Here is a 22,117-nt window from a genome sequence, read left to right as displayed (position 1 = left end):
TGCAAAAGAGACATTTCCCATTTAGAAAGAATAAGAGGCAATTTCAGCTGTCCTTTGAAGGGCAAGTGCAGGAGACCAGCATATTGTCCCATCACATAGAGACTCCATAGCCTCAGAAAGGTATGGTGGTTCAGCAATCATCCAAACCTGATCCAAGAGCAGTGGGACCTGGTAAGGAAACAGCATAGCCACTGAATGACTGCTTAACCCAGTTGAGGAACAAATTGTCTCATCCAGCTGGAACATTGAAGCCTAGGAGAAATAGTGACATGACGCCATACAAAGAGCCAGCTCTATGATAAACCAGCCCAGATGAATAATGGAGTATCTCATATTGAACTGCCCCCCATCCCATGAAAGAAACCAAAGACCCACTTCTTGAGTTGTGAGTTTCCATTAGTGTTCCCTACACATGTACCTCATTGCCATTAAACTTTTAAGCTCATTTCTATTCTTTACCCACTCTTGGGATATGATTTGTATTTGTGGAAGAATACACTCCTGATGTTTGGGAGATTTGTAATTATTATCTTTCCTGTGTTGTTTGAGTAAATGCCTTCATTGAGAAGGAGAACTAGAAACAGAGTGTACTGGCTCATTAAGAGAAAGCACATCAATAGAGTCTCATGGGTAGCATTTAGGAGGATAACCACTCAGATAACCACTCACTGGATTACCCCAAGGATGCCTTTGTTATATTTGGTTGTTATTGTTGTTACTGTTACCCAGTCCTGTCTGACTCTTCATGCCCACATGGGCCATCGCATGCCAAGCTCTTCACTATCTCCTGAGATCTTTCCAAGTTCATATTCATCCCTTCCATGATACTCTCAAACCACCTTATCCTCTGCCACCCCTTCTTCCTTTGCTTTTAATCTTTCCTATCATCAGGGTCTTTTCCAATGAGTCTTGTCTTCTCATTACGTGGCCAAAGTATTTTTCAGCTTGAGTATTTGACCTTCTTATAATTAACATGAAATAATTTCTTTATTTTTTATTCATAATTCTTTTGGCGAGCCTCATAATATGAGCAAAACTATATTGCTCACAATAACTAAACACACTCTTTTGCTTTATACAAGTTGTAAATATAATGAAGTAGATAAAAAAACCTTGGACAAAAACATATTCCAAGACTTTTGGGATAGCTTCTCTAATTTTGCACATCTCACATTTCTTTTGAACTAATTCAGTTCTTCTTTGTTTATAGAGCATAGCACCTTCTCTGATGAGGGCACAGCATGCTGGGCAGTCCTGTGCCACTGTCTCCCTTTTCATAAAATGAATCCTAAAGTTCTTAAGAGAGACCTTGAGTGTCCTTGAATCATTTTTTGACCACTTTGTGGTCAACTTGCCCTGTGTGAGTTCTCCATAAAATAATTTTTTTGACAAGTGTATATTTGGCGTTCAAACAATGTGCTAACCCAGCAGCTTTGTGCTCTTTGCAGTTAAGTTGGAATGCGGTTTAGTTCGAGAAAGGACCTCAGTGTCTGGTACCTTATGCTGCCAGGTAATCTTTAGAAGTTCCTAAGACAATTCAAATGGAAGTGATTCAGTTTCCTGATATGGCACTGGAATACTGCTCAGGTTTCACAGGCATAAAACAATGAGGTCAGTACAACAGCTCTGTAGACCTTCAGTTTGGTAGTCCATCTAATATGTCTCCTCTCCCACACTTACCTTTAGAGCCTCCCAAACACCGAACTAGTTCTGGAAATGTATGTGCCAATCTCATTATCAATGTGGACATCCCTGGAGAGTATCCTGCCAAGTTAAGAGAACTTATCCACAGTAGTCAAAATGCCATCACCTATAGTAACTGTTAGTTCCACATATGAATAGTGTGGTGATAGCTGTTAGAGGAACTGTGTTTTCTTGGTATTAATTGTTACATCAAAATTAGCACAAGCAGCAGAGATTTGATCCATATTCTGCTGCATCTCAGCTTCAGAGACTGCATTGAGTGCACAATCATCTGCAACCAACACTCCCTTCACTCTAGTTTTAGCTTGTAGCCTTTTCAAGTTAAAGAATTTACCATCAGCACGGTAACTGACTTTAATTCCATGTTTATCCTCAATGAAGGCATTTGACAACGTGGCTGAAAACACCATGCTAAAAAGCATGGAAGCAAGCACAGAGTCTTGTTTCATCCCATTGGTGACTGAAAAAGCTCGAGAATGTTGTCCATTGTCCAGAATCCAGGCAAGCGTGCTATCATGAAACTGATATATTATGCTGAAAAACTTCAATGGGCAAATTAATTTTGACATAATTTCCCATAAGCCCTCATTAATGATAATACCAAAGGCCTTGATCAGATCTATAAATGTTGTATACAGACTTCTCCTACTCCTGGAATTTTTCCTGGAGTTTGAGCAGTAAATATCATATCAACTATTCCTCACCCATTTCTGAAGTCACACTGGCTCTCAGGTACATGAGCTTTTTGCTAGGTGTAGAGTCAACCTATTAAGGAGGATTCTAGCAAGAATCCTGCCAGAAATGACTAAGGGAGACACACCCCCCTGTGATTGTCACAGGACTATCTCTTCCCTTTACCTTTATAAAGATGGACAATAGAAGCATCTTTGAACTCCTTGGGGAATAACTTCCTCTTGCCATATAATCTGGAAAACTTCAGTCAGCTTTTATGTGAACAATAGAGCCCCCATCTTGTAAATCTCAGCTGGAGTAGAATCAGCACCAGGTGCTTTACAGTAAAGTAGCCTAATAGCACTCAAAATGTATTCTTCAGTTGGAACTTCAGCTAGGGAGGGATTGATTTCAACTTGAAGTAAATGGTCAATAGCTTCAGCACTGATTGATGACAGTCTATTAAGAACATTATGGAAGTGTTCTGTTTATCATCTTCAGGACCATGTCTTTATCACTAATCAGTGTAGTACCATCATATGCACCATAGATCTTTGTCCTGTAAATAGCCTTCAGTGAATCATAAAAATGCTTTGGATTGTTGCTATCAGCATAAAACAGAATTTTATCTGCCTTTTTACGAGCCAAGATCCTGCATCTCTTGAAGTTTCTATTGTACTTTACTTTTGATGGAATTGAATGCTACCTTAGAAATGGTTGAACTATCCTGCTGGTATACCCTGTGGAATTTCATTTTTCCTTTAGCAGATTTTGAATGTCCCATCATTTACATCAAACCAATTTTGGCATTTACACATGTTCTGACCCAGATGAGCAAATGCAATGCTGTATGCCAAATCTCTGAAAGCTGCCCACTCCTTTTCTGCTCCACTATTGCCAACTGTGAGTTGGCTCAACTTACCCTCCCAGTTAGTGCCAAAATTCTCAAAGAAGTGCTCTAATGTATTGCATTAATTCTTCTGGTAGTCTGTTTGCCTTGGGACTGCTGCTTTTGTTGAATGCACTTTAATATACCATCTAAATCAGCTATAGGACAGATATTTACTTTCTACATTCAAAATAAGTACTAAGGAATACAAGAAATTATAATTCACACTGACAGAACAATTTAAAACAGGATTCAATCTCTTTTAATAGTAATAACTACTATTCTGCTTTATCTGATATTTAAACATCATTAAGAAATAAAGTATTTGCAAGACTGATGTACTCCACCTCTGCACTGTCTAAACAACTTCTGGTCCATATCTTTTGGGTCATTTATTGGTATTTGTCTTCTCCACAGATGCTAGAATAGTTGTTAGGGACTCCTCCCTTTGCAACCAATCATGTCCGATCCAAAGGAAGCAGCACCTCCAGATTTCTCAAACTCACAGGACCATCTCCAAGCCTAGAAATATCTATCTCACTTTTGAGATAGGAGGTAGCCTAAATCCTAAACTAAATTCATTTAGGCAAGACTTATCCTTTAAAGTTTAGATTTTGCATTTTGTTCAAGTGGCAATAGGGAGCCCTGAATTTATTTTTCTTTTAGTATAAGGGGGCATTATATACTGTACAGTTGGTCAATCTACTGTATTATAATAAATGGAAATGTGGTGGCCTTTTTTGAGCACAGATATTAGTGTCCTTATGGTCTGTTGGAGGACGGAATAGGTCATAAAATAAGTTACCTAATATATGAATCAGCTCAAAATAGCCTTGACTGTTGACAGTTTGAAGGGAAAGTGCTCTCAAAATACAAGCCCTTTAGCTTTGAGTCATCCAAGGCTGGGAGTTTTGGGGCCTACTTTTTATGTTTTTGTTTTTATGTTTCACAATTTGGTCTTCATTATACTATTAACTTGGGACATATTTGGAAAGTGAATTCTACAGGAGGTATTTATGAAAAGGCCAATTACATGTAGGAATAATACTCCCGTAACAGATTGCTCAAGATTAGTATGAAATTTTCTTCAGAAGAATATCATTCTTCTGAATGATATCATTCACCATTATTCTTTTCTTATCATCTGAAGAGAGAAAAAAGTAAGATACACGCACATATACACACACACACACACACACACACACACACACACATACACACAGGACTACCTAGCCAAATTTGCAGGGTAAATTTTACCTGTCAGTAGAGGGAGTATACATACTACAAAAACACAAACACTGGAAATATTAATCTATTAGGGAAGAATATTACAAATTAACATGGCTTCAAAGGCCTATAGGTCATGCTATTACTATAATAAATTAATCGGATTATGAATAAGTCAGTATTTCAACATTTTTATTGCAAAGCTTTCATTTGCTGATACTTTCTACTAAAAGATGGATCATATTTGATAATTATGGGAAAGGTTAGTAAAAAAATAAATAAATTGGACATTTTGATGAGCTGGCAAGTTATACAATATCTCTAAGTCTGATGTAAGCACAATAAATCAAATTTGTCACATCTGTCAGCAGCAGGTTATTTAAAAATTTACATTACATATACACATAATATTTGCCATAGGTCGTTTATGGGCTTATAAAATAAAGCTTAGAAGAGGGGTCCTCTGAGGACAAAGAGAGCTTCTGGGGCTCAGCTACATAATCAAAGGATTAGAGAACAGTCACAACAGACAGCACAACTGTCAGAAGAAAACTGATGGGAGAAAAAACAGATAGCCATTGATTTTGAAGTGACTAAGCAAATTATGGTACATGAATGTAATAGAATACAGGCTATATAAAATGAAAAACAGATGAAATGTAAAGGGCTAGAACTGAGCAATGCACTTGGATAATGAAGCACGTGAGACTAATTGCCAATTGGACAGCTCCCTATTAACTTGTTTGAAGGTTGACCCTCCCCAGCTGTTCTGTGCTGACTTAATTGGTCGGACAAAGAGGGGGAAGTGACGTGTGTGGGAGGAGTAGGAGGAGGAAGAGGAAGTGAAACACAGAAGCTGAGTCAGTCTCTCCTGGCATTTAAGAGAGGAAGGTGTGTGTGAGGTTGCTAGGCCTAAGCCCCTGACCTTGACCGTAAAAGATCAAGAATAAAGACGTTTAGTGATCCTGACTCTGTCTGATTTCTGGGAAGACAGAGTTCCAGCAATGAAGGATTCAGAGAAAGACATATGATCTGATAAAGAATAAAATAAGTAAAGCCAGGGAAATAATATACACAATGATGACCATAATTTGTAAATAAAAAGAACCAAGAAAAGCAAAGACAGACAAAAAATAAAAAACATTATGATATAATGACTAAGCTTGGCCCCAAAGAAGTTTAAAAAAAATACACCTACTTTCTTTGCAGAGGTGGGGAACTATAAGGAGTATTACATATAATATCAGATTTAGTTGAAATGCTACTCAGTTTCACTTTAACTACTTTTTCTTTCTTTAATCTTCTTAGTTACAAGGAGCGGCTCACTGGTTATGGAAATGATACAAAACTAAATTTGGAAACAATGATATGAAAACCTAAGGAATCACTAAAATTTTCAAATTTAGGAAAAAAAAGACAAAATGACAAAATCAAAGATTTCTGAGGTTACTTCTAGTGATATATAAAGATCTTGTCCTATTTCAAACCCTATTTTCTACATATTGAGCCTTTTTAATTGATTTTAGTGTCTCCATAATTGCAGTCTGTGTGATGATGTCATTATTGAATTGAAGATAATAGCAAAGTAGTTCAAAATGGTTGTGTGGTATTAATCTGAAAAGTATGTGGATTTTAATTAATATCAAAACTCTTGGAAGATTCCAGGAAGATTGCAGAGTAAGTCAGTAAATTTCAAGCTCTTCAGATTTCTCTCACAAACAGAATAAATTTGTATCTCAGGATGAACATAGACTGATAAAAAATTAAGAAGACAAATAGTGGTACTCCTGGGACAATCCAAGAAGATCTGAAGAAAGACCCCAGACCAGGAATTAACTAGTGTGAAATGCTTACAGAGTCTTAAAGAAGAAAATAACTATTTGAAAATTAGAATTGTGCAAGGGGAAGCCAGTAAACTATTAGAGACTAAGAAATAACAAAATGGAATATAAAGAATGAAAAACTAAAACAGAATCTGAAACATAAGAAAAATAATGGATCTGGAGAACAGATCAAGTAGGAAAAAAATTTTTTTTAAAAAAAGGGCATTCAACAACTTGCAGATTTTCAGGACTTTCAACCAAACCAAACTAAATAGAAAATTTAGCATACAAGGGTCAACATCAAAAATTAATTTCAAGAAACTTAACAAATTGTTTATATTTTTTACATAGAAATTTATACCATATGTTTAAGACTGACATCAGTAATTGCGCAGCTCAAAAGAAAAATTGGGGCAGAGTTGAGTATGATCTGACTCTAAAAAGCAAAACCACCTAGAAAAAGGTAAAAATAGTAATTGTATTATATAAATGGGGTCTAGAGGAAGAATAGATACAGAGTCATTAGAAGGAAAAAGAGGGCTCATAGTCTGAAAACCTACTCAATCAGGAATGGGTTAATAGACAATACTACATATATAGCATGAAAGGCAAAACACCCCCCAAAATCTATACAGATATGAGGAGAAGGATGGGGAAAGGGGGAGCAAAGAGTAGAGGAAAAAGAAAAGAGAGGGATCCATGGGTGTGGGGGGGAATTAAGTAATAGCAAGGCAAGTAAAGGAGCAGGATTAAAGCAGAAGAATTAGTAAGGATGAGAAAGAATGAGGTATACATCAGCACTACAAATCAGGAGTAGAATTTATTCAGCCTCATAATGAAAGGATGTGGGCTAATAAACATTGATCTTAGATAAAGTTAAACAGTCAAAATCAAAGAAAGAAATTTACATTATATTTCAGCCACGTTAATATCATTTTAGATGCATGTTTACTTATGGGAAAAATGTGTATATTATAATATATATATATATATATATATATATGTGTGTGTGTGTGTGTGTTTGTGTGTGAGTATATGTATATATATATATATGTATATTATACATGTTGCTCTATGTATGTATGTGTATGTATGTGTGCATAAATATTTCCTTAGTTAACTGTAACCTGCTTGAGAGAGGTGGGAGAGATAATTTCATCTATTATTATATATGCTTTCTCAAACTGGTAATTTGTTGTTATATACTTTGAATCCTTCCTTGTAATGTTCTTGGTGGCTTTCTGGAGGTCTTTGGGGGAGCCTTGCTTTCAGCAGATTAATCACCATGAGAATAGCCAGATGTTAAAATCCAAATCCTTTATTGTCTCCTTCGCCTGGTCCTCAGCTAGCTTTCTCGTGGCCTTCAGAGGGGACTTAGTTTCAGTAGAGAAAATGCAGGAGGACAGACCAGCCACTACAAGGCTGATGAAGAGGGAAATGAATCTCTCTCCTTGCTTCTGAGAGCTTGAGCTCCCACCTCCAGTCCACTTGTCTTCTCTGGCTCTGACTCTGGCTGATGCTCCCAGCTTATATGTTCTACACTGAGTATAAACCAAACATTATATCACTAGAAAACCATTATTTGTTGTAAGATTAAATCAATCATACTAAACTTAGAGAACTATTAAGCACCATTCTAAACTAGATAACCATTGTCTCATCAATTCCACTGAGCTAGCACCTTGTAAGAATCCTTGTTTCAAATACAGAGTTCTGGCCCATAACACTTCCTGATGTTCTTCTGGGTACATGACAATGTTCTGTTTTGCTTTGCTTTTGTTTCCCTTTTCTTTTTTTCTATTCTGTTTTTAAATAAAATAACATTTTAAAATTGTTAAAAAAAATAGATCAAAACTCTTTAAGAACAGGATTCTGAGAGAGTATTTGATTTATGGTTTCAGCAAAGTATGATGGTTTGGCAGGCTAAGAATTTCTTAAGGAAATTATTCCATCTTTTATTGCCCATAAGAAAACTTGGGTTTTTTATTTTTTTGGTAACCAAACTTCTCTCTTCTGCCATACTTTTTTTCACTTTAAAAGATCTTGTTGTTGTTTTCACAAATATCACTGTACTAGATTAAAACAGTGTCTTAGTTTATTTTGTGAACAGAGTGGAACAAAATGTGAATGAGTAGAGATCTTTATAGAACTGTTGGTCTTTTCCTTCCACTAAGAGATACCAGTCCTTAAAAAACAAACAAACAAACAAACAAACAAACAAAAAAAAAAAAAAAAAAAAAAAAAAAAAAAACTGGTTTCAAACAAGCAGGTTTCAGTCCTAGGGAAATCCTAAAGATGTGGCCCCAAAGAGAGAAGATAAACTCTTCTTATACCCTGTAGCTCATTATGCCCCAAAAAAGACAAATTAGTGACAATAACTTAAACTGAGACTCGGTTTGGTTTCTGCCTAGGGATTAAGAGAGTTCCTTCTAGAAAAGTTCTCGATGTGCAAAGGAAATTATGTATGGGACAGTTTTTTGTTTCCATTGCCATGGAAGAAATGCAAAACTCATAAGTGCACACTAGCAATACTTAAAGAATGGTACCCAAAAAAATGCTATATAAGCAGGCAATTCATTTTCTTTTCAGATCTACTCTCCCAGAAATGCCCTCCTCAGACAAACTGAGGCATGACCTGGTACATTCTCCTAATGGTGATCATTTTCTTTAGGAAGGATGATGTCATTTCTTTGCCAGATACATCCAATATTTCAATACCTTTATTCAAAGAAAAATTATTTTTGATTGCTATTTTGACACCATGGAATATTTAACTACAGAAACTAGTGAAGCTATTAGCATATCAAATTTTGCCTTCAGTTAAATTTAGTTGTGGAGGTTTATTTGATTTTTTCCCTATCACCAGCTTTTTTTGAACCATTTTTTAAAATAACTATTTTTTTCCTGATGCATTTTTATTGTGATCAATTTTGCCTAAAGATATCTCCTTAGAGCCTTAGTTCCCTTTAATCTTCACAGTCCTTGAAGCATCTGTGGATTCAAAGTGCTTTTTATCCAGGGTTGGTAGTCCAAGTATTATCATCTTAATTTTATAGATAAGGAATTGAGAGTCATAAACATTAAGTAACTTGTTAAATTCTGACTCTGAATTTTCAATGATGATCTAAGGAGTTTGTGGTAAAAATTCATAAGCTATCTGAGATAGAGCAATAAATACTTGTCCAATTATGTTACTAATTATGTACTCAGTGATTTGAAATCATTATGATATCATGCACACAATGATTTTGCTGTTCATTTACCAAATACACCAAATTCTGACTGCTTCTAAGTATTATGTGCTCTTGCAGTTTCTCAACCTGTCATCAAGTTGTTTGCAAAACACCACCTGGGTTTGACATATGATCACAAATCAATTCTCAATAGAGAAATAGACACATGTGTGTATCATTATTTACATTGTTTTTCTCTGTTTTCCCTAGAAGTATATTTACTCTTTAAATATATCTCATTGGCTTTGTAATCACCTTTACATTTCCACAATATGAATATCAGGCTGTTCAATAATCATGATGAAACTATCACAAACCATCACAAATGTTCTCCAGAAATAAATTTTATACTACCTCCCATTGAAGTATGAAGGTTGTTTTACAATTTAAATTTAACCTCTGCTTATATTGATATTCTTCTATCTAGTGGACTGATTTTCAAATAAACTGATTAGTAGCATAGTTTCATTACTCTGTAGCATTTCTGCTAATATACATATTGGTTATTCTTTCCTTGCAGTGGTAAATTTTTATATAAATATTATTCTAAACAAAGAAATATATTTAATAAAGTTTTAAGTACATTTATTTCTTAATACAGCTCTTATCATTAACCAGTAAAAAAGCAAATACTTTATATCATAACTAGTTATTCATTTTTAGCAACTCACCTGAAAATTAAAAATAAAAAATTTTTCTCTCACAGAAAGAAAGCTCATAAAATTATCATACCATTTTCTACCACACAATTGTGTAAATGAGCATTTTCATTTTATTTGGATTTTAAATCAAAATGCAGGGAAAAACTGTGTAGAACCAAACTTAAATGGTATCTCTCTCATGTTGAGCCAATTATTGGAAACCTTTTTTTCAAATAAGAAAATAACACTAAAATCAAATTTTATATATTTATAATATTACATTAATTGTCTTCTAAATTATAATTTATTTAATCAAAGATGTTGCTTATATTCAACCAAATTTGCAAAATAAAGGAATTTAATATGGAAATTTGGAACTTTTATGGAATTTTTATGGAAAATTTGTGAAAATTTTAAATTAATGTGAAATTTAATATTTGTTTAATTACTTCCTCTAATTCTAACAGAATGCCCCACATAAAATATTATAATTAATTTTATACTTTTACCATTAGCTTTCATGCATATGTAGTATATATTTTATTTTATAATTATGTAATATGAATTTTAATTTGGAAATCTATCATAAGTTTATCATAACCTTCCACATAGTTATTATAAGCACTTAATAATTCTAAAAGAATATTATGACTAGTAGATGAAATAATCCTAGTGGTTTTAAATGTTTTTTATTGTTGAAAAGGATTTGCAGAACAGAAAATGAATAACTTAAAAAAAACATTTTGGGAACCATGAGTTTAGAGCCCTAGAGCTACTATGCAGCACAAAACTAGTTGTCATCTGTAAATATCTGATTTTGGTCAGGGGGTTTTTCAATATTTCTCAACATTGCAACATGTGGAGAAAAAAATTAATCATTTTTATTGGTGTAAAAATGGTAAAAATATCTTCATTGATAGTTGCAACAGTTACTACACAGATAATAGTGAGATATTGCAAGTGCTGGCAATATGATTTCTTCCTGCCCTTCCAAATATGGTACCAGGGAGTTGAAATGGGGAAAGGTAAAGGAGAATAAAGAAGATTTTCATAAGTCATTGCTGCATAGCTGAAAGTGGAAATGCTGCCTTTACCACAATGCCCTCAACACATTTGTCCTCTTTTCATAATTCACCTAAGGGTTACAACACAAATCCATTCAAAAAGTAAAGTAAATTTCCCTTTTTCATGAACAGTGTTCTCTGTAATGTGCCCATTACTCTGAATCAACAAACATTTATTAAGTATTATGTATTCCAGGGATTTTGCTCAGTGTTGAGAATACAAGTGCAAAGAATGAAACCATCTCTGCTTTTAAAGAGCTTATTTTCTAATAGAGGAGACACAAGTACATATAAAATATAGATAGCATAAATATAAAGTGAATAAATCCAAATACAAAGTCATGGTAGGAAGAACACTAGCAGCTGAGAAAAATTAAGAGGCTACTGCATGACCTCATACTCATTCTGTTTTAATATATGCCCCCTGATAATTTCTGCAATATAAAATGGGTAACGCTTTTGTTCATTATTATGTAGATTTAAAATAGCTCAATGATTGGCTTACCATTACACACAGGCAATGGGATCATGGATGAATGTTCCTCTTCTTTTAGTATGGGGAAGCAACTCTCTTTAAGTCTCTGTTAATCTTAATAGGCCATTCATTCCAGGTTCACAGAGGCAACTTGATCCTCAGTAGGAAAGACAATCTGACTTCAGTATTTTCTGTTTTGGTCTTCAGTATTTTACAACCAATTTCCATGGTTGTAATAAATAAAATTATCTGTTGGCTGTGTAATGCTGGACAAGTCACATCTCTCAGTCTTCTAGACAGTTCTCTGAGATTTAAGTTGTAGAGAAAGTAGACTATTTTACTCACTAATAGTTACTATTCATACCAGAGTCAATTAAGCGACAAGTATTATTATTAAAATATGTTTCTTATGTGTCTGTATTAAGTATGATGATAGTGGTGGTATTGATGATGAAGATGATGATGATGATGATAACCACTACCATTTATGTAGCACTTGAAGGTTTGCAAGCACTTTACATATATTATCTCACTTGATTCTCACAAAAACCCTCTGAGATGTAATCTTTATCCTCACTATACAAAATGAGGAAACTGAGACTGAGAGATATTGTGAGTTGCCTTAGGAAGGATCTAAGGTGAGATTTGAAACTAAATCTACCTGACTCCAGCTCCAGCATCACTGTGACATACATATACTGATTGTCTAGTTCACATTTTAGTAATGGCTGACTTTAATATTGCACTTATAGGGAAGCACTTCAGTAGTCATAATACTTTTGTGGTGTTTATTTGTATTAGGCATTATGCTAAGCACTTTAAAAATTGTCATCTCATTTGATCCTTACAACAACCTTGGGAGGCAAGGTGCTATTATTATCCCCTTTTATGGTTGAGAAATGGGTGACTAGTTGGTACAGTGGATAGAGTGCTGAGTCTGTAATCAGAAAGACTCATCTTCCTGAGTTCAAATGTGGCTTCAGATACTTACTATGTGTAATCCTGGTCAAGTCACTTGATCCTGTTTGCCTCATCTGTAATATGAGCTGGAGAAGGAAATAGCAAACCACTCCAGTTTCTTTACCAAGAAAACCCCAAATAGATCAGAAAGAGTTGAACACAACCAAACCACAACAACAAAAGAGGAAATTAAGGCAAACAGATTAAAGTGACTTTCCAAGGGTCACACAGCTTGGAAGTGTCTGAAGTGAGATTTGAACCCAGGTTTTCTTGATCCATACTCCTGCATTCTATCCACTGTGACACACATGTAACAATGAATCAGCTTACTTAGTAATAATAATAGCTGCTTTTTATGTTGCAGTTTTTTGAACATTTACAAAACACTTCACCAACTTGATTTCATTGTATCTTAAAAATGTTTCACTGTGAGGGATTCTGTGACAGTTTATGACAGTTATCATCATCTCTACTTTATAAAGAAGGAAAGTGAGACTCAGAGAGATAGTTTGCCTCACAGAAGATAGGTGTGATGGGTAAGAATATAATTCAGATCTTCTGTGAGTGTTTATTCATTTCCTTACTACATTTCTCATTTTTGGCAGCAATTTCCTGTCACTTTTTAAAAAATACTATACTACTTTTCCCACTTCCTCTATGATGAAAAAGGAGTGACCCCTCTCTTTAAAACAATCAGGAAGCAATCTCTCTCTCTCTCCAGCTCTACCTCCAAACAATTACTCTATGATGGGACCAATGCTCCTTGGAACTTGCATTGTTTGCCATCTTTGAATGGTCAGCTGTAGATGAATCTTTTTTAATCAATATTTTGTCTAAACATTGAAATAGGAAAAAACGACTAAAATAAAAACAAATATTTTTTCCACATTTTAGTGTAGAAAACATAGTCTGTGGTTTGCCTGGCACTTTGTGTATTATTAGAACTTGATGGCAATCAAGCCCGTAGGCTGTAATTTTCCTTACTGCAAACTCAGTGTTCAGAGTAAGAATTTGGTTTCCTTAGTATTTGATTTTGATTGTATTGAAACCTGTGTGGTTAAAAACATTCTTAAACAAATAAGCATGTGACCTTTATGAAACTGGAGTTGATTTCAGAGGAAAGTAAAATCTTACAAGAACAGAGCTTTGTTTCTCAGCTGTTGCCTTTAGTCACTTCATACATACCCCTACACTTGGAAGAAGCAGTTCTCCCTGCCCACTTTCCATTTTTATTCAATATTCCCCAACTTCTCACTTTTTCCTCCATTCTCCATTGCAAGTCAGGGTTGAACTTCTGAAGCACCTCTCCTACAACACACTTCCTACAATGCCCCTCTTACTACGCTCATGGGATGATAATAAGGAAATATTTTTTCTGACTTTCCAATCATGCCTTGCCCAAGCCCATACCCATGATGCAATAATATAATAATACTGCTGAGTATTTGGATAAGACTTTATATATTTTCTCTTATCTTCTCATTTAATCTTCAGAACAAGAAATGGGAATTTAGGGGAAACACAAGGCATCATTTAAGAAATTCCCAAGAGAGCCTCACAAAAATATTTATTCAGAAGCTTTTTTGATACTTTGGTGAATCTGTGATCTCTCATTGATGTAGGAATCAGATTGCAGATTGCAATCTGCTATGCTAAGCACTTTAAAAGTTGTCATCTCATTTGATCTTTACAACAACCTTGGGAGGTAGATACTGTTATCTCCTTTTTATGGTTGAGACACAGGTGGCTAGGTGGTACAGTGGAAAGAATGCTGAGCCTGGAATCAGAAATACTCATCTTCCTGAGTTCAAATGTAGGCTCAGATTGCAGCCCATACATACCTGACTTTTCCACACAACTCTTATGTCCTCTTATAAATCTTTCAGAGGGAGCAGACCTCTTAATTTTGTGTAGCTACCAATGGGAAACATGAGCAATGTTTCTCTCTGATGATCTGATTGGTCGATCTTTTTTTCCTCTTTCTATTATTTTTCTGATGATTTTCTTTATAAACTTCTGGACAAGTGCTCATATGTATGTGTTGAAAACTCACCAAATTGACTATGAAACATTCCATTTTCCTTAAATCAGAGACACATCCATTTTTGTGTCAAGAATATGTTTAGCAATCTGGTGAAACCTATGGACCTTTTCTCAGAATAACCTCTTTCTATGAATAAATACAGTAGATTAGAAAGAAAATCAATTATATTAAAAACGCAATTATTAAAATATTTTTAAAGCTCACAAGCCCCAAGTTAGGACCCTCAGCCTTAATGTAATCTTTGCCTTCTTTGGCCACAGTAATCCATAATCAAAAGTAAGTTTAAAAATGGAAGAAAAAATTAAAAGGCAAAATAAGCATCTTTCTAGTCTGAACATCTATTCAAGGCCACAAAAAGTTGATGTTCCTGAGACAAAATAAGATCTAAGGCATCTGAAGACATTTTTTTATATTGTGGTTATCCCACTGTACAATAAAGGGAGTTCCCTTTTCCTCCTTGACTTATCTGATGTTTCTATGTACCCATTGTCTAAAGTCCCTTCCAACTCTGAGATTCTAAAGTACTCTTTTCTGATTCATTTTAGATATATCTGACTCACAGATGCCAAAGATATTTGGTAAGAAATGAAAACCTTAGTGAATCATTTAATTATTTAAGTTATATCTTGATAAGCAATTGGCTTCATTTTTTTCCTCTTGAGTTGAATGACTTTTTTTTTTTTTTACATTGAACTGGTTGATAGCTTTTTTATTATAAGAACACAGTCATAGAATCATGGCATTTCAGAGTTAAAAAAAAAAATCTCAGTGTCCAGCTAGTTTTATTCCTATGCCAGAAAGAATTCCCATTATGACACATCCGGTAAATTATCATCTACCTATAGACCTAAAAGGGGATTGAAAATGAGCCTATTTCACTTTTGGACAGCTCTGATTGTTAATAAGTTTTTCTCTTAACTCTGTTAGCCTTAGTTTCCTTCTCTATAAAATGAGCTGGAGAAGGAAAAGGCAAATCACTTGTGTCTTTGCCAAGAAAACCCCAAATAGGGTCAGGAGGAGTCAGATATGACTGAAAAACAATAATTCATTACTTCCAGTTTTTCTTCCTGGGAACAAACAAAACAAATTTACTCTCTCCTCCATATGACAGCTCTTCAAATACATGAAGACAGCAATCATGTCTCCTTGGAATCTTCTCTCCTTCAGTCTTTTAGTCCCTTCAAATTCAATCCCTTCTCAGTTCCTTCAACCATTTTTCAGATAACTAAGTGTCAAATGCCTAGCCTCCATGAACACAGAGTGTCAGTAATCTCTAACCCTAACATGCATAAAAACAGGGAGAAGAGCCCATAAGACATTTTTAAAGACTTTATTGTTACCAAATTTTAATGCAAGATCATCTTTGCCCTTTACTTTGGTAACTATGGCTTAGACCTCAGGCAACTTACCTATAGCCCAATGGAAAAGACTTTTCTCAGATACATACACAACATAAGGTGACAGAAATATGGACTCACAGAGAAAGCCATTTAAGTAAGTAAGTTCAATTCAATTAGGTTCCATAAGGTAGCCTTGCAGCAGTGCTCTGTGGTTCTGCCACAGATGCCTCACTACCTCAATTATTCCCCTTTCTATCAATAGGCCCATAACTGTGTCTGCCCTTATGAGCTGCCTACCTACTGGCAACCTTAGAGTGGTTAAATAAGCAGCATCTGGATTGTGATTAGTACAATATAAAAGGATTTCTGCTACAGAAGCAAAAGGAGGTGTACCTCATGTCACATGGAAGAGATTCCTCCTAGGACTCTCTCATTACATTAAGGCCTTGAGAAAAGGTTTGTTGAACCAGCATTTCTTCAGAGTTTTTAGGGAGGTAAGTATGGGAAATAAGCTGTTGTACTTTGGATATCACTCCTCTTCTGAATATCCCTATTTCTCTTCCTCACCCACTCTTTCCATTCACATAGCCATCACCCTAATGGATTTCTTTTTGTTCTTGTTCAGTTGTCTGAATCATATCTGACTGACTGGAACCCCATTTGGGGTTTTCTTGGCAGTGATACTGGAGTGGCTTGCATTTATCTTCTCCAGCTTATTTTACAGATGAGGAAACTGAGGCAAAATATTCAGTGACTTGATCACATAGCTAGCTAAGTGTTTGAGGTCAGATTTGAACTCAAAAAGATATTCTATCCATTATACCACATAGCTATGCTAGATCTAAAATTTATTCTAATCCCTCTATTTGGTTCTTCTCAACTGGACTATTAGAATAGCCTCCTTTTTGGTATCAGTCTCAAGACTTTCTGCCCTATAATATATCTTCCACATAGCTTTCTTTTTTTTTTAATTATTAAAGCTTTTTATTTTCAAAACACATGAATAAATAACGTTCAACATTCACCCTTGCAAAACCTTGTGTTCCAAATTTTTCCCTCCCTTCCCACTACCTCCTCCTCTACATAGCAAGTAATCCAATATATGTTAAACATGTGCAATTTTTTTATACATATTTCTCACAATTATGCTGAACAAGGAAAATCAGATCAAAAGGAAAAAAATGAGAAAAAGCAAAATGCAAGCAAACAACAAAGAATGAAAATACCATGTTCTGATCCACACTCAGTCCCCCATAGTCTTCTCTCTGGGAGCATATGGCTCTATTCATCAACCTATGGACCTCTTCTCAGAATAACCTCTTTCTATGTATAAAATTAAATACAGTAAATTAGAAAGAAAACCAATTATATTAAAAACACAATTGTTAAAATATTTTTAAAGCTCACAAACAAAAGAGCCACATTCACCAGCATTGATCATCATACAATCTTGTTATTGCCCTATACAATAATCTCTTGGTTCTTCTCACTTCACTTAGCATCAGTTCAAGTAAGTCTCTCCAGACCTCTCTGAAATCAGCTTGCTGATCATTTCTCATAGAACAATAATATTCCATTACATTCATATACCTTAACTTGTTTAGCCATTCTCCAATTGATGGGCATCCACTCAGTTTCCAGTTTCTAGCTACTACAAAAAGGGCTGCCACAAACATTTTTGCATATTTCACCTATCTTTCAAAGTGATTTTTTTTTACAATACAGTTCTGATCATGTCACTTTCCTCTCTTTACCCACTCAGTAAACTCCACTGATCTCCTAAGAATCCAGAATCAAATATAAACTTACTTGCATAGCATTTAAAAATTCACAGCCTGACCTCTTCCTATATCTCCTGCCTTCTTGCACATAATTCTCCTCCTAAAGGCAACCAGGTGGTACAATGGATAAAGAGTTAACCTTGGAATGAAAAAAACCTGAATTCAAATTTAGTTTCAGACACTTTCCTCAACTCTCTTCTTGAAATTTCTGGTTTTCTTTAAGACAGAACTCAAGTTTTAATTTCTATATGAACTCTTTCTGGATATTCCACACCTGGGACACAAAACCATCTTGTATTCATAGACTAAAAATGGAGAATATTTTAGAAGTCAATTCCAACCTGCTAATTTTACAGACAAGGAAACTAAGGCTGAACAAGTGACTTGCTCAGGGTCACATAGTTATAATGGATTGAAATCAGATCTTCCTGCTTCTAAACCTAGCATCCAGTGGGCCATCTAGACGCCAATTTTTGTATGTGTTTTATATAGACACATATATTTGAATGTATAGTCTCATCTGTTAGAATGAAAGCTCCTTTAGCAATTTGGAACTATACCCAAAGGGCTATCAAATTGTGCATACCCTTTGATCCAGCAATGTTTTTTCTGGGTTTGTATCCCAAAGAGATCATAAAGGAGATAAAGGGACCCACAGGTGCAAAAATGTTTGCGACAGCCCTTTTTGTAGTGGCTAGAAACTGGAAACTGAGTGGATGCCCATCAATTGGAGAATGGCTGAATAAATTGTGGTATATGAATGTTATGGAATATTATTGTTCTATAAAAAACAATCAGCAAGATGATTTCACAGAATCCTGGAGAGATTTACATGAACTGATGCTAAGCGAAGTGAACAGAACCAGGAGATCATTGTACACAATAACAGCAAGATTATATGATGATCAATTCTGATGGACGTGGCTCTTAACAATGAGATGATCCAGGTAAGTTCCAATGATCTTATGATGAAGAGAGCCATTTGCACACAGAGAAAAGACTATGGGAACTGAGTATAGACTACAACATGGTATTTTCACTTTTTTGTTACTATTTGATTGCATTTTGTTTTTTTCATATTTTTTCTTTTTTTGATTTGATAGTTCTTGTGCAGCATGATATTTGTGGAAATATGTATAGAAGAGTTGCGCATGTTTAACATATATTGAATTACTTGCCATCTAGGCAACAGGATGGAGGGAAAGGAGGGAAAAAATTTGGAGCACAAGGTTTTACAAGGATGAATGTTGAAAATTATCCATGAATATGTCTTGAAAATAAAAAGCTTTAATAAAAAAAAAAGTAAGCTCCTTGAGGATAGAGACTTTCACTTTTTCTTCAAGATTATATATGGTGAACTCTCATCAACAAGAAGCACAGATCCTCAATGCAAGAACTAAAATCCCTACTTGGAGGCTTATCACTACCACATTAGAAAGCAAAAGTTGTACCAGATGGGCTTCCTCCTAATTTCCTATCCTGAGGTAAAGGGGACCAATGCCTAACACTGTGACTATTACATATGAAGTCAAATAATTTGTGAATTAAGCTCTTTCAGTCATGACTAATCTTGTCATAGTCATTAGACATGACCCAAAGAAGTAATTTCCAACTTGAACTAAGGATTTCCTAATGTTGGGCCCAAGTTCAGATTAGGTTAAGATTCCACTGAACAACATTGACTGATTCTGATTGTGATCCCCACACTCAGGTTTGAAAAATAGTCATTTCAACTATTTTACTTTGAGATTATATTCTACCCATCATGGATAAAGATGGTGATTCTTATTGGATATTAGAATAATAATTGTAGAATTAGAATGAACCCCAAAAGCCATCTACTTTACTTCCTCATTTTTACAAATGAAAAAATGGAAGCCCAGAAATATCAAATGACTTGTCCAATGCCACAAAAATCACTTCTCATTTTCGGTTTTTACTTACAGTCTTCTGCATATCTATGTGGTAAATAGTTCATCAGTATTTGATGAATAAACGAAAGATAAGAAAAATACGTTCTCTCTTTAAACTAGTCTTCTTTTGAGTTGGTTTTTCCTTGGAATGGAAATTAGACAGCCAACTAATATGAACATTAGTTCAAGAAGAACTTCAAAACAGAGATAAGGAAAAGGTCCCAACAAAGTATCTTCATGACTTTTGAAATATAACCTGAACTTCTGATGTTGTCCAGCCAAATCTATTAAAGTGAGCCTTATTTATATTGTCCTCAAAGGACTTCATTTTCTGTTTCTTTTTTACTTTTATAAGTAAGATCAATCTTTTCTTTAATTCCTAATTCCTAAGATATTTAAGTTTAAGTGTCAAATAAATGAAGATACACTAAAATGTAAAGTTGTATTACTTCCTTCCTTTGTCCCTCATAGCAAATGTCTTCTACAGAGCAAACCAGATCAAGGATTTAGCCCATCTTCTTGCTGGAAGTCACATTCTCCAAAGAAGCAACAGAGGGATTCTTCCTGCTGCTTTCAATCAGCTCCAAACCCAAGGACCAACTTGTCAAACTTACAAGGTCATTTCACACAAAGTTGGGATCAGGAAAGGAAGTTTGGGGCATTTAAGAAACATTTATGCTAAGAAAATTAAATTGAAAGCTAATGATATTCACCAATGTCAGCCTATTGGGAAGAACACAGATGAAGTATTCTCTAGAGATAATCCTGGAGGAATAACTAAGGCCTTTTGGTGCTACTTTAATCACACTTCTAACAGGTAACTAAATCAGTCTTCTAATCCACAGACATAATTAAGACCATCTCAAATTCCTTCAGGGAGATGGTCTATTGACTATTGACTTTTCATTTTTGCTTACTATATATCTATCCATCAAGTCAATCCATCAAGTATATCTTAACACACTGCATGTTTCTTTATATTCAGCAAGAAAACATTGATTCACTGGGGACAACATATCCACTCAAAGATTTGTATGTCAAGATTGAGGAACCTTCAAGTCATGGACTGGACTTTGTATTTACATAAACAGGAAGCTAAAGAAGGAAAGAAGAAAAGGAAAAGGGAAGAGAGGAGAAGAAAGGAGAGGAAAGAAGGGGAGGGGAAGGAAGAAAGAAGAAAGAAAATCAGACTTTGAATTCTATCTCCCCCCTTCATTAATCAATCAATTAACATGTGTTAGATGCTTAAAAATGCTTGCTTAATTTTAACTTTTTGACTTAACAGCTAGGTTGTTGCAAGGATCAAGGAGAGAATTATATAAACATATATAATAACTATAAGGAATTATCAATTTTCATACAAAATATTTTAAAAATAAATATCAGATTTCTAGTGATTAGATAGCATGTGTCATTTTCAAAACTTACCTTGAGGTTGGATGTTTTATTATAATATTGCTGATGAAAAAAACTGGTTTGATGCACATATGGTCTAGAGCCTTAACGACAGAATCTCAAAGTTGGAAGGGTCCTCGAATGTGAATTTGGACTTGAACAAGAATCCCCTCCCTATTGAGCCCAGGGTCCCGGGGACAGTGGCCAGGAGCCTGTCAGGAAGGTGGACTCAATGAACGAAAGCCCATCCCATTGGCTCCATAAAGTTTTAGAACCTCCTTGTGCTTGGAGGTGAGGTGATCCCACCCTGCTGTGCACAAGGTTTGGAAAGACTTGCCTCCATCCAGCTCTTGTTTGAAGACCTCCCGGGAATGTCAAGCCTATTACCCTATCAGCCTGTGTCACTTTTTAAAAGCTGGCATTAGTAGGAAGATTTTCCTTATCTTAAACCCAAATTGCCTCTCTGCAATTTCTACCAGTTGTCCCTAGCTCTTTGATCTGGAAACAAAAGGTGCAAATGTATCTCTTTTTCCTTCCAACAGCCCTTCAAATACTTAGACATCTCTACACTTCCTGTATCTTTTCCTATCTTTCTTTCCTAAACTAAACATCCTAAATTCCTTCAGTCCTTCTTTGACATAATCTTGGGGTCTTGTTCTCATTACAATTATCCCTTCCACATTGCAAAGTTAGAGGAGGGGCACTCCTATGATCTAGAAAATCCCTGTGAAAGATTTTGGCTCTCCCTTCATACCAGAGCAGAAATATGTGTATCATAGCATTAAAAAGCAAACTACATTAATATTGCAAGTACTATATGTATATTTGAAGCATTTCTGATTTCCTACACTTTTGATGTCAACTGCTGGTCTTTATGTGTCATAAGCTTTTACAAAACTCCCCCAAAATTCTCGTTTAATTTCTTATGCTGATCCTCAATGTATTCAGAAAACATC

Source organism: Sminthopsis crassicaudata, chromosome 5 (genome assembly GCF_048593235.1).
Source record: "Sminthopsis crassicaudata isolate SCR6 chromosome 5, ASM4859323v1, whole genome shotgun sequence".
NCBI lineage: Eukaryota > Metazoa > Chordata > Mammalia > Dasyuromorphia > Dasyuridae > Sminthopsis > Sminthopsis crassicaudata.
This window is presented reverse-complemented; position numbering follows the sequence as displayed.